At 40.2% G+C, this 9764-nt stretch overlaps 1 long non-coding RNA gene across 1 annotated transcript; it reads left to right on the forward strand.

The window, feature by feature from the left end:
* The first annotated feature begins 4060 nt into the window (after positions 1 to 4060).
* On the forward strand, positions 4061 to 7496 carry LOC113580238. Its single transcript, XR_003410954.2, has 6 exons — positions 4061 to 4551; positions 4645 to 4719; positions 4878 to 4912; positions 5839 to 6005; positions 6119 to 6235; positions 6424 to 7496. It is a non-coding gene; the product is annotated as an uncharacterized LOC113580238 (long non-coding RNA).
* The last annotated feature ends 2268 nt before the right edge of the window (positions 7497 to 9764 follow it).

Here is a 9764-nt window from a genome sequence, read left to right on the forward strand (position 1 = left end):
CTCAGGGCATGAAGGGACAGGCTAAGCAGTGGGCAGAGGAATTTTTACCTTACAACAACAACAACACACACACACACACACATGCACACAAACAACACAAGAACAGAAAATGTATACAACACAGAAATATGTTGGCTGGAAAAGTAAACAATGTGTGTGTTCATGCTTCTGTGTCTCTTATCAGGACATGCTTCCTGTTTAAAAACTGCTCAAGCAGCTATAGGTGCTAAAATATTTTTTCCAATGAAATAAAAAAGCAACAACTAGTGTGTGTGTGTGTGTGTGTGTGTGTGTGTGTGTGTGTGTGTGTGTGTGTGTGTGTGTGTGTGTGTGTGTGTGTGTGTGTGCATGTGTGTGCGTGTGTGTGTGTGTGTGTGCGCGTGTGTTTGTGAAATCATACTTATTGTAATCTATATATCTGTAATCTACATATTGTGTGTGTTTGTAAGTGTTGTAAGTGTCAGACTTGGAGAATGTGTTTGGTAAAGACAACTTTTGCTACCAGCTGCTGATCCGAGAAGCGTCGACAGATGTATTTTGGCTCTCTCACTGTGTGTTTGTGTGTGTGTGTGTGTGTGTGTGCGTGTGTGTGTGTGTGTGTGTGTGTGTGAGAGAGAGAGAGAGAGAGAGAGAGAGAGAGAGAGAGAGAGAGAGAGTTTGTGTGTAACTGTAGTGGCTATTTTCAGAGAGCCAAACTCAGCAGGAGGTGTGTGTCTGTGTGGGTGCCTGTGTGTGAGGAAGAATCACACATGGACCAGAGTGCTTGCAGTGATATAGCTGAAACACAGAGGAGTAGTACCTACATACCATTACACATCTGTGTCCTAGTGCAATACACAGACATTGACAGCTTCTAATGAACTACTGTTCACACAATGACAACTTTAAACTTTGGCACTGCACAGACATCAGCCTTTAACCACTATGAATCAATGGGAATACTTCTATTCCTTTTAGTAAGCTGAACATCCAATCCACAAGTGACACCTCACAAGTTATGAAACAAAGATTTGTTCTTTTTTGAAGTATAGCCATAAATGTCAGCTAGATCATTTTGCTTGGTAGTTGAAAAATACAAATTAAGCTTAAATTAAATGTAACAAGCTAGACATTACATATGAAAGCACACCAGATGACATGGTCTGTTCTGACTGTGAGGACATCATTATCTGTTTATTTTCATAGCATTTTCATAACATTAAATACATTTTAAAAGTTAAGCTGGTATCACACACACACACACACACACACACACACGCACACACACACACACACACACACACACACACACACACACACACACACACACATACACATACACACTTGTGGACTGCTTGATCACTTCTGTTCTCTAAGTGTGTGCATAGCTCCTTGTTGGCTTAGCAGTAAAGGTTAATAGGTTTGTCTTTGGGTGAAGGCAGCTTATTCTAGCTAGAGCAGAATGGACTCCCATAACTCCCATAACTCTTATAAGGCTGACAAGGCCTGCCTGGGTACAAAGGTAGGGAGGTGGGGTAGTGAGGCAATGTGGGACCCTGGTCTCAAGGCCTACAACAGCTAGGAGACACATTACAGCTGCTTTTTATAATGGACAAATTACCCAGTGCTGCAGCTTTAAACAGGGCCTTTAAAATGGCTCCTCCTGAAGAACGTACACTCCTGCCCCCCCCCCCCCCCCCCCAAACACCCAGACAAGGAGCGGAGAGGGGGATAAGCAAGAGTTAACACACACCCACACTGTCTGACAGATTGGAGTGGAAATATACTGCTCAAGGCAAGTAAGCGGCACGTCAAATGGAAGATTTAAGAGACAAAAAGTGTTATAGTTTTCTGTGTGTGCATGTGTGTGAAGCTAATGGACTGTGCATTTTCACTGTATTTTCATCCTCCCAATGTAATCACTTCCATGTGGGACCTGCTTAGAAGGAGGCCCACAAAATGTAGGTGAGCATTTTACACACACACACACACACACACACACACACACACACACACACACACACACACACACACACACACACACACACACACACACATGCACATTCAGTCACTCACTCACTCTCTCTCTCTCTCTCTCTCTCTCTCTTTCAGCTTTGCACATGTGTATTCTTGCAAAGAGCTAAAGATATATGTGTGTGCATTGGCTGGACATAAGTCTGTATGATTTTCAGATACATAGCAAACCTTGAACATTTTTATGGTAGATGAAAATACATAAAAGAACTACAAATAAAATGGTTATTAACAAGGGGGGGGGGGCAAATGAAACAGTAAGTCTTAGCGATTGGTTATCAAAAATATCTAGAATTACCTTGTTTTTCTTTTTGGCTGTGTATCAGTTTACAGGGGTTTCTGCAGGTTTGTCCAACACACATTGAGGTTGTAGAATAGTGCCTCCTGCTGGACACAGGTGCATTGGCTCGATCATTCATTCATTCATTCATTAATGCCTGCATGCATTCATTCATTCATAAATTCATGTTCCAGACTTGCTTAATCTAATTCAAGAAAGCAGAGAGGGGTCAGGGTGGGACGAATAAAGGAATGAAGTGCAACCACAAGAGACCAAGTTGGTAAACAAGCAAAAAATGTTCCCGCAAACAAATGGAGTGTGTGTATGTGTGTGTGCGTGTGCGCGTGTGTTTCATTAGGTGCATATTTTGAACCTAGTATTCATACGCCTTAATTTACATAATTACCATGAATAATTAAGTTGCTATGAATCCTTAGGTTTGTGATCACATCATTATGCAACTTCGAGCTTGTGGGTGTCACCAACAACACCTTCATTATTGTTAAAACATAAAATCAATTTATGTTTTATAGCCTGATGTTGTTTTTGCCAAAAAGGAAAGCCAGTGTTTAAAGGTCCTCGGGTAGCAACTGGCTGTGAGTACAGGCTTCCCTCTTGGCACAGTTCCTGCCATCCAGGCAAAGAACCCATTAGCTAAAGACATGCCAAGGTTAACTTCTACTGAGCAATAAATGCAGTTGATTGGCTGATGACCAAATAAATAATGTGGTAAAATGGTATTTTCATTACTTTAAAAATATTATGTTAGATTGCTGATTCCTTATGCAGTTGGGTCCCCCTTTGCTTCCAATTGTCTGATGTGATGCCGTTGATTTACTAGGTCTATTATCAACCACCAGACAGTGCAGCTGCAGGATGACAGGGGATGGAAAAGGTTGCACACCTGTTGGGACCATCTAATAACAACAATCCAACAGTGCTATGGAAATATTTACACAGATTTATTGTGCAGAACGAGTGTCGTCTACTCCCAGACTTATGCTAGTGTTGTATGGAGTGTGAAATATACTGTGGTTGCTTTTACAAAATTTATTTCGCTATTCACAAAAAAGCATTTTGTAATTCGACTTTCATTTTCCGACTTATTAAATTAATTATGTGAGATGAAATTGATATTCAAATCATTACTTTTGTGAGTCATGAAAATTGTTCAGAAATATAATGTATGGAGCTTTGCAGTGCTGCCATTCAGTAGTGAACAGTGAAGGATTAGTTGATTGAATTTAACATTGAAGGGGAAGCTGAGCTGATAGCTCCAGGGAGCAGAGAGGACTCCCAGCCTGACCGACCTACTGTGCTCTCGCAGACCTCCACTGGTGGTTCTGCTGAGTCTGCACGGAGAACCAAACAAAAGCCCAACAGGGGCATATCAACCCCAAAAAGCCCCCATGAAACAGGTCAGCCAGTCGTAAATGTCGTTCCCAAGGAGACAGAGAAAGGCCGCACCACAGTGAGAGTGAGTGAAACTGAGACCCCTATTCAAAAGAGGACGGGGTCTCATACGACCTCAAATGATGAGCACCAGAAGCTGGACCTGCATATGCCCGTCAACAAGGATGACCTGACGGAGTTCCTGCTCTCTGTGTGTGTTCCTCCAGCACAGTAGCAGCTGTCATGACAAAAAAGAAACTAAAAATTAAACTAAAAAATAATTTTAAAAAGCCACAAGAAGCAAACTTTCTATCTCCTGTTTTCATGTAATCTAGATAATTGCTTGATGCTTTTTTAACCAAAACTTAAGTAATGAATTGTAAGAGAACAACTGAGATGTCTGAAGACTCCAGCACTTTGTCTTTTACCCATTCACTTACCTATCTTTCTAACAGTGTGCAAGATCTTTCCTCTATGGTACATGATTAACCTTTCACTGAGGCTCAGATTGACAGTGATTGGTTAACATGTACCAGTAATGGAAACTTAGATGACTCTTTTGCCGTGAATGTTTTACAGATACAACATGAAAAGTGCACTTTACTTTTTGACTTATGACTTTGACTAAGGTTTTTGGTTGGCTTCATAAACTCTTAAAATTGCTGAAAAGAAAATTCAGAAAATTTGTTTATTGTTTTCCTCTCTTTTAATCTTCTCTGTTTTATGATTTAGAACTGTGTTTGAGTGCTTTGCTAAGAACAGTGAGGGCTGTATTAAGGCAGATGCTCTAAGCTCTACCCTTTAGTCAGTGGGAATCACCACGAGCCCAGAAGTACACACTGCTCTGGAGAGGGCAGACTATGATGGTATGGTGCACTCATACTTGCTTGAGAGTCTGAACCTAGCTTATAGCAAGGAAAAAACTGGTCTTGACTCGTGCAATCACTGGTTTGTCATAGAGAATGGAACAGTGGGATTTCATGACTTCCTGCCAATGATGACTGACTACCGGAGATTCTCCAAGTGTATGAAAGGTGAGTAATCAGCACTTCTTCACATGTTCCAGTTTACTGTACAAAAAAGATGAGGCGTTAGTAATGCCCTGTAGAAAAGGGCATTGTCATCTGTAGATATACATGCATGTTGAGATAATCTTTTTGTCCTTTCTTATTTTTTTCCTGTTTGTGCCCAGCTAAGGATTCAGACCCAGTGGATGTGTCCCAGAAGGTGTTTTATAAAACTCCGACTAAGATGCTGAATACTGGGGCTTTTCCCAGCAGTGTCACAAAAGAGATTGTTCTGTAAAAGCCAACCAGGCTTCACGGAAGCACTATTAAATCATCAGCTACTGATTCATGCTGGTTTTGTCAAAGGACTATGTGTTAAAAAGAAATGATGCAAGATTTGCTAAAGACTCACTCACTGTTGCTTTATTAAGTTTTTGTTTAAAGTTCAGTATTTTCCTTGTATTGAGTCTTTTCTTCTGCAGGACTGGTTGTTAGTGTGCAGCAATCAGAACACAGCATTAGCCCTTAAAAGTGTGTGCTTGTCGCAGCCATGTTGGGAGACTCTTTGATCTGCATGTACTACCACAAGAAGTCCCTGCATCTGATATGCAAGGCAGTGCAATGATGGCAGCCATGTTCAGGAGGCTATTTAATGAGTGATGGTAACCAAAACACAGGAGGCAAATAAACAGAGACAAGGAGAGACAAGTAACACACAAACTAAGTATACAAATAAAGCAAGGACGATAACAGCAACTACTCCACACATGACCAAATTTACCAAAATAACTGACAACATGGGAAGCCAAACACAGGACTTAAAAAACCAAGGCAATTAAGCACTAACCAGACACAGGTGAACATAGGAACAGGGAGAACCAAAACAAGGACTGGAGTTAAAGAACAGATGAGGGGAGGAGAAAACAAGTAAAGGAAAACAGACACGACAGGGAAACCAAGGAAACAGGGACACCAATTGTGACACACACACACGCACACGCACAAACACACACTTGCACACATGCACTTCATGCACACGCACAACTACAATGCACTTCCAGGAGCTGTAATGCACTGCCACCCACACATACATATGGCTGCACAGACATGACTAATAGTAAATCATTCTGGACTCCTTTTTAACAGAGGCAAAGAAGTGTCAGAAGGAGAAGCCTTTTCTGATGTGTCCCTGTCTGAAAGTGGAACACATTCACATGTGTGGGGCTCTAAACAGCGCTCCTCTGCTGCATGCAGGCTGGATGGAGTCTGCCAAGACCTGGAGGACCGTCAAGCTTGAGGACGAAATCTGGCAGGTAGAAGTGTAATTTTTTCGTCTGTTGCTTCTGCTTTTGAGTGTTGGCTCACATTGTTCTGGCATATGATAGCTGAGGTGTCCTGCCAGGCATAATGGGTGTTTTGGTTTCAGCTGTCAATCAAGAACTCTGGAATGGAAACAAAGAGATGACCACCCCGGTGGAGATCAAGGTGGACTTTACAATGAAAGAGACTCACCTTTGACCAAATTGAGCAGATTGCATCCAAGGTAGGAAACTGTGCAGGACAGAATGCTGACTACCAAGTTAACAACACACGCTAAGGCCTGAGGTCTTGTCAGACCCATGGCTTTGCTTTATTTGAGTTTGAGCTCCTTTTAGCATGGACTGATGGGCGCTTGATTTGTGCTGATATTGTGATGTCACTTCAAACTGTATCTTTCTTCTATGTGTCCAGGCTTCAGACTACTGTGTGTATCCTGTCCCTCTTTTGCTTTGCTCCACTGTGTGCAGTCTCAGGCCAGGCTGAAGCCTTTACCTGAGCACTCTGGCTCAGTACAAGTGGTGGGATTCTTGGAAGTCCTGGAGCTCCCTGCAGAGCTATTGCCAGCTGCATTTCTGCCGCCACTTCCCGCAGAAATTTTGCACGTACTCATGGTCATGGAGCACCTGCCAGAACATGATATATACTGCTGAGCTGCTGCAGGGCACAGGGTCTCCCACCCATGCCTGACAGGGGCAGACCTTGCTCCTGCCAAAGCTCCACACCAAGGGTCTGGGGAGACCAGGATCACAGAGAGAGGGGTGCAAACCCTGGCACAGAGTGGAAGCATAAAAATACAATTGTAGACAATTGTTTTACAGATCTAGGTTTTATAGGTATTGCATGCAGCATTGTCAGTAGAGATTTTCTTTTATCCTTTCAATTTTTGAAAAACTAGGATTTGCTGGAAAACTAAATGTTATGACAAGCCAATGGCTTAACAATGAACTTCTGTGGAATTCTACAAAGCTGCATAAAAAACTCACTCTGCAGGGCACTGCATAAGTATAAACAGCTTAAACTCCACACTTATTATTCAGTTACTGACCATAAAACCTATTATTCAGAACTACTGTGAATTCTTCAGTAATTTATGATCCTTAAATTGGGGGCATTTTTCTTCTTTTACTTTCAGTAAATAAAATGAGGTATCATTTTGTTTTAATTATGTCTGTCACACCCTTTTTTTTGTTGCTTTTTTTTGCATCTCCATCCTGCAAATTTTGGCTTGCCTTCATGCAACGTCAAAATGTCAAGACAATGTTTAAATGTTTTAAGCAAAGACCTAATGATGGGCTAAACTGATCTTACATTGAAATAACATATTTTAGATTTTTTTGCTAAGTGACATCAAAAACAAAAAAGGAGACAACAAGCAGATAATTTGCTCTCATTTATATTGTAAACATTATTGACCATAAAAATAACTTTTGAGTTTTTAACATTCAACACATCAAATATTTTTCATGTTTTCATCACCAAATAATTTTTTGTTCAACAATAAACTTCTGATTAATATTATTTCATTTCATTTTTCATGTAACAGCAGAACATTGGAGAGAAAACAGCTTTAATACCACTTTTGCTATATATTATGTATAATTGTAGTAACAAAATGGTACATTGATAAAGTCAATGTTTTGGTAATGACATCAATGAAAATAATTTGCCCATTATAATAGACCAAAATAAAGAAAAGATACACCAAATCTTAAAGAAGCCTATTACTTGTTTGCAAGAAATTCAAATGTAACAATGACATCAAACTAAAACAGCAGAAAAATATCTAAACATAGCATAGCCATAAAGATTTGAGAGAAAAATGGTAATCCATACAGTTGACATGTTTGGGTTAATACTTTAGCTAAATAATGCTCACAGTTGCTTTCAAAAATGACACTGAACATGAAAAAATGTGAAAAGGAGAGAGATGAGATGTGGAGAGAGAGAGACCAAGAAAAAAAGGTCTCCTGAACCAAAGGACTGACAAATCTTGGCAGTGCCTGACAACATCCTGTGCCTTTGTCACTGGTTGAGGTGGTGGGATGAGGCAAAGAAGATCATATGGCTGATACTGCAGAAGATCATCCCTCATAGGCCAAAAGAAGCAGTTATGGCCTACCCGTCTCATTGTTTTGACAAGAGTGCAGTCCTCGAATTATTTCTGCATCCACATCACCATCATACGTTGCAACATACCAACGTCCTTTGAGTTTGTCTGTGATTTTGGTGACCGGAGAAAAAGTTGCTTGTGCATCTGTCATGAGTGACTGTACATATGTTTGCAGCTCTCTTGGATGTAGTGGGGCCTTGGTGCATGGTCAAAGACTATGGACCACAGCATCTGTACAGCATTGCAAAAAATTTGTGTCTGATAATGTCAACAGCTTATAACTATAATTATATACATGGTAAATCTTCATGGTTCCATGCAAAGTTTCCAGCTGTAAGGGTGTTAAGCTATCTTCTGTGACATAGGGGAGTTTTACTATAGTTTGCTGCTTAGATAACATTTTAAAAAGGACTTCTGCATTTTGCAGACCCATTCCTTGTGCAACAAGGGCATCTGTTGTTCTTTTAACAGCTGCACCTATCCCATCTGTACCACCATTGTAATGTCCAGCTTCTAGGAAATGCCAGGTCAGCCTTTGGAATCCAAACTCAAATGGTACTGTTGAGAACAAGTAGAAATTATTGTAATGGCATGGAGTGTGGTTGCTGATGGAACTTGTTCCTTGACAGAAGACAACATAGCCCAAATTCCTGAAGGATCATGCTTCACTGAGGAAGAAATCTGACAGACAACACACCTTTGTAGGCAACTCCAGTGTGTAGAGAATTTAATTTGTGTGACTCACAATATGAATCAAAATCAATCTGAAGGGTGATTTCATCCTCATGTACATCCTCTTTATGTTGGCATAGTGTGGAGTGCTGGTGTTGAATATTGAAAGTGTATCTTCCAAATTAATCTTTTAATGTTGCGATGAAATCCTCCAGGAGAATTTGAAGTGTTCCAAACATTTTTCTTTTTTCCATAAAATATTGCCATAACATAGCATAAATGATAAAAATGCTTAATAAGCATACTCCTTGATTAGGAGGAATGCATCATTAAATTAATCACTTTTCCAGACATCAAACTGTCACTCTTCTTTCATAGCTGACATGTGCTCCCCTGTTAGTCTTCATTTCCATACTGACAACTGTAACGAGTCTGCTGGCCCGAGTGCCGATGGGCGTGGATCAAGATGCACAGACTCCCTCGATAAAGTGAAACATTTATTAACAAAAAACACAAACAACACTGGTGGCATTCATACACAATATTAAGGAAAGACATGACTTCCATACTTAATAAAACACACATCACAATAACTATATACGTGTTTTACATATAACAGCAGACTAACAATGACCAACACCATACACACACTAGCTGAGATCAAAATAGACATTAAACCCCATGCAGGTGCATGCAATCACAAAATTACAGGCTGTTGTGGTAGTGGCGGTAATGTTGGGGATGGTAATATATTGTCCAAAAATATGCACAAGCATATAGATATGAACCTACATAATACATTATGTTTACTAAAAGTTACTAAAAACACATACTCTGAAAAATTCATAGTATCCATTTTTATGATTTTATTGGAGCAGAGAAGTTTTAAAATCTGGGTTGGGGATGATGCCAAAGAAGCAAAATATTGATGTATAAAAAATTTTAAAAATGGAAATCATAGTGATTTTGG

This window comes from Electrophorus electricus, chromosome 1 (genome assembly GCF_013358815.1).
Source record: "Electrophorus electricus isolate fEleEle1 chromosome 1, fEleEle1.pri, whole genome shotgun sequence".
Taxonomy (NCBI): Eukaryota; Metazoa; Chordata; class Actinopteri; order Gymnotiformes; family Gymnotidae; genus Electrophorus; species Electrophorus electricus.